This window comes from Mytilus californianus, unplaced genomic scaffold, assembly GCF_021869535.1.
Source record: "Mytilus californianus isolate M0D057914Y unplaced genomic scaffold, xbMytCali1.0.p SCAF_3, whole genome shotgun sequence".
NCBI classification, from domain to species: Eukaryota; Metazoa; Mollusca; class Bivalvia; order Mytilida; family Mytilidae; genus Mytilus; species Mytilus californianus.
The window spans coordinates 35,197,362-35,204,512 of NW_026262679.1; positions in this window are offsets into that span (position 1 = coordinate 35,197,362).

Sequence of the window (7,151 nt, forward strand, 5' to 3'; positions counted from 1 at the left end):
AAATAAAGTGGAATTTTAGATGTTACCTCCTTGTGATGAAGAACGTTTTCTGATGTTGATTGCATCAATTCCTTTATTATAAAGCTGAACTGGAAGGAATTTCCTCCTTTTCATCATGTAAAGGTTCCGACCTTACTGGTTTAAAAAGACGAAAAAGAGCTACATCACAAATTATACTGATCTTATATACGTTATAAGATATCTTTTAAATTAAATTAGATATCCTATATAGGTAAAAAGAGATCTTATATAGTTTATAGACAAATATTTTTTGAGATATCTTGTTTAGTTTATAAGATATCTTTAAAAATATATAAGACATATAGTTTCTCATATATCTAGTTTCTTATATATCTTTTAAAATAAATAGGATATATTTTTAACTAAATAAGATATTTGTTATAACCTTAATAAGATGTCTTTATAAATTATTTAATAAGATATCTTATCAAAATAATTAGATATCTTATATGCTAAATGAGATATCAAATTTTGTTTATAAGTTATTTGTATAAGATATCTTGGAAATGAAATAATTATGAAAACGGATTGCCAAACCCACAAGCCCCCAAATCATTGAGCCTCGTCAGTCGTAGCTAGATAGCTAGAGGATCATTCGATTCTTACAGTAAGAAAAAACAGTTTTCTTAGTTGTGTTACTCATGAAGAATGTGCATTTCGACAAAAAATGTCGCTTCAGTTGTGCATTTCGAAATTTGAAAACATCTGACCTAGCTAAGAAACATAAAAATAAAATAAAATAAAACACAAAACTACTCCCCAAACGGAAAAAATTACACAAAAACATTTATTATGTGCTATCAGAGACATATAATACAACGCTTCCGTATGGCGTAACCATAAATCGCCGGGCCACACAAGTAATTTTTTCAATTATCATGCTTATAAGCAATAATTAAGGGAAACGTTCAGTGGCATAGCCACTGGAAAATATATTGTAAGCAAGTGGTCTGGGCAGCAGCCCCCAAGAAGATCAACGATAATCGTTAAATTCTTAATGAAAAAAAAAACAAACAAAATTACTCAAATTATTGGTAAGCACATGCTCACAATGCTACGCTGCAGCTACGCCACTGACGTTCATCAACATTAGCTAGCAGATTATTTTTCGAAGACATCGAAGACTATTATAAAGTTTAAATCACCGTTTTTTACCTCAATTTACCCAATTTCAGTCGGCACTATTTTGCCTGGGACTAAAATTATGTCCCAGAACTGAGATTATACTAACAATAAATTATGAGTTATTATGAGGCGCCTCATGGGGTGTCCAAGTAATCATATAATCACAATTATTTTGCCAATATAATCACATAATCATTAATTATTTTTTTAAACAAGATAATCAAATAATAAAAAATACAGTCCTAGATTATCAAATAATCAAATAATCATGAAATATTTGGTCTGGTAATCAAATAATCACTATAAAAACGGCCAAGTAATCACATAATCAAAAACCCCACGAGGAGGCTCTATTATGTCCCAGATTTTAGCATGTATTATTTGGTATAGACAGAGACATTATGTGTCTCCGGTATAGATTGTAAAATTTTTCATGAATATCCATAAATCTGCAGTAAGTCAGGACAGGAGACATGTGATACATTGTATTATATGTCTCTGGTCAGGATAATCTGGGCATATAATTTTATGACAAGTCAATAAGGATTTAAAATATGTTCCCGCCAAAAAGAAATCAGCGATAAAAACTCCGATTCCCTTCCTCTCCATATGCTCCCTTACAGTGGATACACGAAAGTTTACAACACTATTAAAGTGGTATTGTGGAACTGTTCAGTTGTAGAATATAAGTAAGTAAAGAGAAACAGAAATATTCAGTCTTAAAGTGATAAAAGCATAGACAAAGAAAGCATGGGAAAGCACAACTGATTGAATTTATTGATGATGTAACTAAAAACTTAGATCAGGGGAAACAAACAGATTGTCTCATAATGGACTTCTCCAAGGCATTTGATAAGGTTAGTCATAGCCTTCTCATCCACAAACTGAAGCATTATGGGATAACCGGTAAAACAAATGAGTGGATAAACAACTTCCTCAGTGATAGAATACAGTCAGTAGTTGTAGAGGGTGAAACATCGACCTCCATACCTGTAGAGTCCGGCGTACCACAAGGATCCGTCCTGGGACCTAGCCTATTTTTGTTTTATATAAACGATATGCTCCAGGGGATTCAATCAACTGTACGACTGTTTGCCGATGACACTATTGCTTATCTCACCATCTCATCCAATGCAGATGCCGCAAACTTACAAAAGGACCTTGACCAACTGGCTGTATGGGAAACAACATGGCTTATGAAGTTCCATCCAGACAAATGTAATGTACTCACCATCTCCAAGAAGCGAACTCCATCAAAGTACAATTACACACTACATGGCCATAACCTCGAACATGTAACATCAGCTAAATACCTGGGATGCACCATTTCATCAGATCTTAAATGGGGGAAACACATAAGCTCCATCTGCTCCAAAGCCAACAACACCATTAGCTTCTTAAAAAGGAATGTTAACATCTCAAACAAGTCAATTAAAGAAAAAGCATACATGTCCCTCGTCAGGCCTACTTTAGAATATGCTAGTGCAGTATGGGATCCATACCAACAAAACGACATCCACAGATTGGACATGGTGCAAAGACGGGCAGCAAGGTATGTTACTAACAGATATCACAACACCTCATCTGTTAGTAGCATGCTTGAACATCTTGAATGGTCTACCCTACAAGAACGAAGGAAACATAGCCGCTTAATAATGATGTATAAGCTACAAAACAACTTTGTCAAAATCGATACATCCAGTAAGCTAATACCGAATGAACGCCCTTCCAGAAATAATAACGAAAAGGCACTTAGAATACCATCGTGTAAAACAACTGTACGGAAGGAGTCGTTCTATCCCAGAACAATCAGAGAGTGGAACACCTTACCCAACTCTACTGTCTCCGCCCTGAGTCCTGAATCCTTCAAGGCTCAGCTCCGTCATTAGATTAAATGCCATGTTTTTAATTGCACCTGTATATATATTAAATTGCACCCATTCTCTTTTTGTTTAATAAATTTCAAAAATATTTCATGCGCTCACTCCAAAATGTGGCAGAATAGTCAACCAGTTGACGGTGGCCGCTTACCGGAAGAAGAAGAAGAAGAAATGAAAATGTTCACAGAAAGCACTATGTAAAAAAAGCATTAAAAAAAACAACAAAAAAAAACTCACAAGAACAAATTAGAGCATATTGCAAGATATTGGAATCAACAATATCAAGTAAAAACTAAAATAGAAAAAAATAAAATTTCAGCCAAAAAAAGCAAAACCCCCTTCTTCAGTTTCAGAAAACCATCAACATACTGATGAGGGGCGTAAAGGGGGGGTATCTGCACGGAAGAACGCGAAATAAAATTGCCATTTCACTATGAACGAACAATTAAAAATTTCTTGCACGTTGATCTTTTTACCGATTTCACGAAACATGGTGAATAACGAACCTTTTTCACGGCTGCACATGAAATAAAAATGGCAAAACACGTTGCACGAAAATAACCCTTTACCACCCTCACTGATGTTTACTTTCCGGCGCATGCCTGGTAAATGTTTCCAAATTTATAATTTATTAAGTATTTTTAAACATAGATTGACAAATTTTTGTTATCCATATTTTTGTTATGTTATTCATTTATTATATTTTCAATTTTTACAATTTTTTCTTTGTTTTTAGATTTTTCGTTTTTATCTAGGATTTGTATAGTACTATACAAATACAAATCCCTGTTTTATTTAATTTTTTCTAATATTTGATTTTTTATTTAATTTTTTAATTTAAGATAAAAACATGATTGCCTGTTAACTTCAGGTGTGGATAGGTATCAAGGAGCACATCGTGAGTGAGTGCACCCTGAAGGTTTCTGTAGTGGTGTTTTTGGTAATGTCGGAGGATAATTTGTTCCAGTCTTTAATGGTTTGACATAAGAAAGAAAATTTGTAGCTGTCTTTGTTACATTGGATTTGTCGGTGGGGTATCTTTATTGCCAGGTGGAATTGTATTGGACTGACTCTGCTTTAATAAATTTTGCGATGGAATGGCAATATTTTCGTTTATATTAAATTTTGTGGAACATTATAAGCCTTGTTCTTAGTTGGCGTTCTTGTAATGTTTGCCATTTCATGGTGTCTAGCATCTCAGACACACTGCTGGTGGTGTGATGACTGTTACATGCATACCTTGCTGCTCGTCTCTGTACTTTTTCTAATGATCTTATGTTTTCATTTGTATATGTGTCCCATACAGTTCAACAGTATTCTAATTTGGGTCTTATAAGTAATTGGTATGCACGTTCTTTAATTTTTTGTGATTGGACTTTGAGATTTCTTCTGATAAAACATAAAGATTTATTTGCTTTAGCGGCTGTTTGTTGGATGTGGGTGTTCCATTTTAGATCTGAAGAAATTGTGATACCTAAATATTTTGCATGTTTTACTGATTCTAAGATGTGTCCATACATGTTGTCTAGGGACATACCACAGAGGCAGATTTAGGGGGGTGCCTTACAAATTATGTCTAGTTTGGGGGCCAGTAGGCCCCCCCTTTTTTAAAATCCTGGATCCGCATCTGCACCAGAAACACAGGCACTTGGGTACTTGATTGAAAGGTTTACTTATCAGACAGCAAGAAACGTTCAAGCTCTCAGGCAGCTCTGGTTGGAATTTGGCAAAATTAACACTCTTTCTGCCTCAAACTTTGTAGTTTTCATACCATATTTTAATTGTAGTAGTTCTGGGGCAAGAGTACAACCTCTGTAACAAAATACCAACAAACAAACAAATGGCAAAAGATAGACAACACCATGGTCAAAAGGAAAAAACAGAAGAAAAAAACACTACACACAAAACTAAATATTGAGCAACATGAACCTTAAAATATTACTTTTAACAGTTTTAAATATAACAAAATTTAGGTCACTTGCATCTTTTTTTAAATTCCTGAGACAGAATATTTCAGTAGAATGACTTCATATATTAAAAGTTTTACATGATATGTAAATTCACTAATATTTGAAAAGTTTTCTGTATGATATTGGTACCTTAGATTATAATTGTCATGTAGTTGTACAGTATGTCCTTGATTAATCTAATATGTGTATCTGTACTACAAATATCAGCCTTGGTGCCTCAATACTGTCCTTGATTAATCTTATATGTGTATCTGTACTACAAATATCAGCCTTGGTGCCTCAATACTGTCCTTGATTAATCTAATATGTGTATCTGTACTACAAATATCAGCCTTGGTCCTCACATATTAACCAAACTGAAAATATACCAATGAAGATAGGAGGTCAAATTTCCTAACATTGTAGAAACAGATCTGTAGAAATACACAAATAGTAATTTATATTATATTAAGAGTTGTTTTTTTTCTTCAGCATGTTTCTACCTGACAAGACCACATGCTCAACTTGTTTCAGCAGTTTCATTTTAAAATATATATGATTCTTTTGAATGTTCATTCGTATTAAGAATTTCTTAAACACTTATATAACTGTAAAAGGTATGGAAGATTCCAGTGAAAACAATGTGAAACAGATTCTCTGTTTACAATTTTCTTCAGTTCTTGATGGTATATAGACTTGAGTCTTATATTTATTTAGTTTCCTATACAAATAACCATGATTGTCAATATTCATGAGAACATATTCTTGATGACCAGATTGTTAATTTTCTTTAGAAGCTATATAATGGTTTTCTTGAGCCAAATAAGACGGGATTAATATTTCCAATCTCTTTAATGTCACCCTTGACAGAATATTATTGGTCATTTCATTTTGTTTTTGTCACTGAGAAATGAGATAATGATGTCTCTTTCATCTAAACAGTGGAGTGAATAAAACATTTGACATACAGACAGGAAATGATGATAATCTTTTATATAAAGAAAATATGATGTCTTCAACCAGAATATGCAGAACAAACCTACACAAGAAGGCAATGATACATTTTTATGTGTTTAAATAAACTCTACTTCAAAGATGTACATAAAGTTTTTCAAATAGGTGAGCCACTCTTTTCTCAGAAAGTCTTTCAAGAAAAAATACTTATGTTGTCATGAACATTTTTTAATCAGTTGATATTTACGGAAAAGAGACATTGATCTGTCCTGTCCTGTCTTCTCGTCAGTCTTTCCATCACTTATTTGTTTGAATGAATAATTGACATTTGAATTTAAGGAAATTGGTTGAACTTCTTCATAACATGTGTAGTTTTCCATTTCAATGTTTATTTGCCTATAAGTTAACAATAGTTAAGCTTCAGTTTTAAGAGTAACTCCCTATTGAAGCTTAGACAGAAGGAGTTAGTGGTGAATTATGCTTTTTGAGAGATTTTGTGTCAAGACAAAGCAGAATTTAATTGTAATATATGGAGGAAATTTACGAGAACAGGGGTAGAAGGTATGGTATTTTTAAGTTTTTTCACTTGTCAGAATGCCTAGTTGATATTTATGGTATTCAATTCCTTCCTTTTCATATTGCTAAAGTTGTTTAAAAAATGAAAACAACACATTATAAATTTCATGTTTCTGAAGCACCTATCTGGATTTACCTTCATCAGGAACGCTCAAAGCCAAATATTTGAAAACCAAAGATGTATAAGAATAGAAACAGTCGAAGAGCTATATGACCAAAAACGAACCTGAAAAAATAGCAAAATCCATCTAAGGTCAACTTTGCCTGGGGGAGTTGAAACCTTAGTTTCTATATATTTTTAAAATTTATAAACTGACAATTTTAGAAAGGATTGTTATAAATCATGTCAGTACCAATGTACTGATTACTGAGCTGAAGATACCCTCAGGGACTGATAGTCCCCCAGCAGAGGTTTTTTTTTTTAAGTTTGAAGAGTACTCCTTCAAAAAATGGAAATAACTATAGCTGAACATGGATAATAAAAATGGTAAAATTTACATTGAGCCGATTGAATTAACCAAAAGATCTTCCTATGAAATAAAGTATATGAGTTTTTGATTGCATTACTGCCAAGGCCCTTTATAAATACCTGTTATGGGCTACTGGATTTCATTGTGAACTGGCCCAAATGGTTGACAAATTTCAA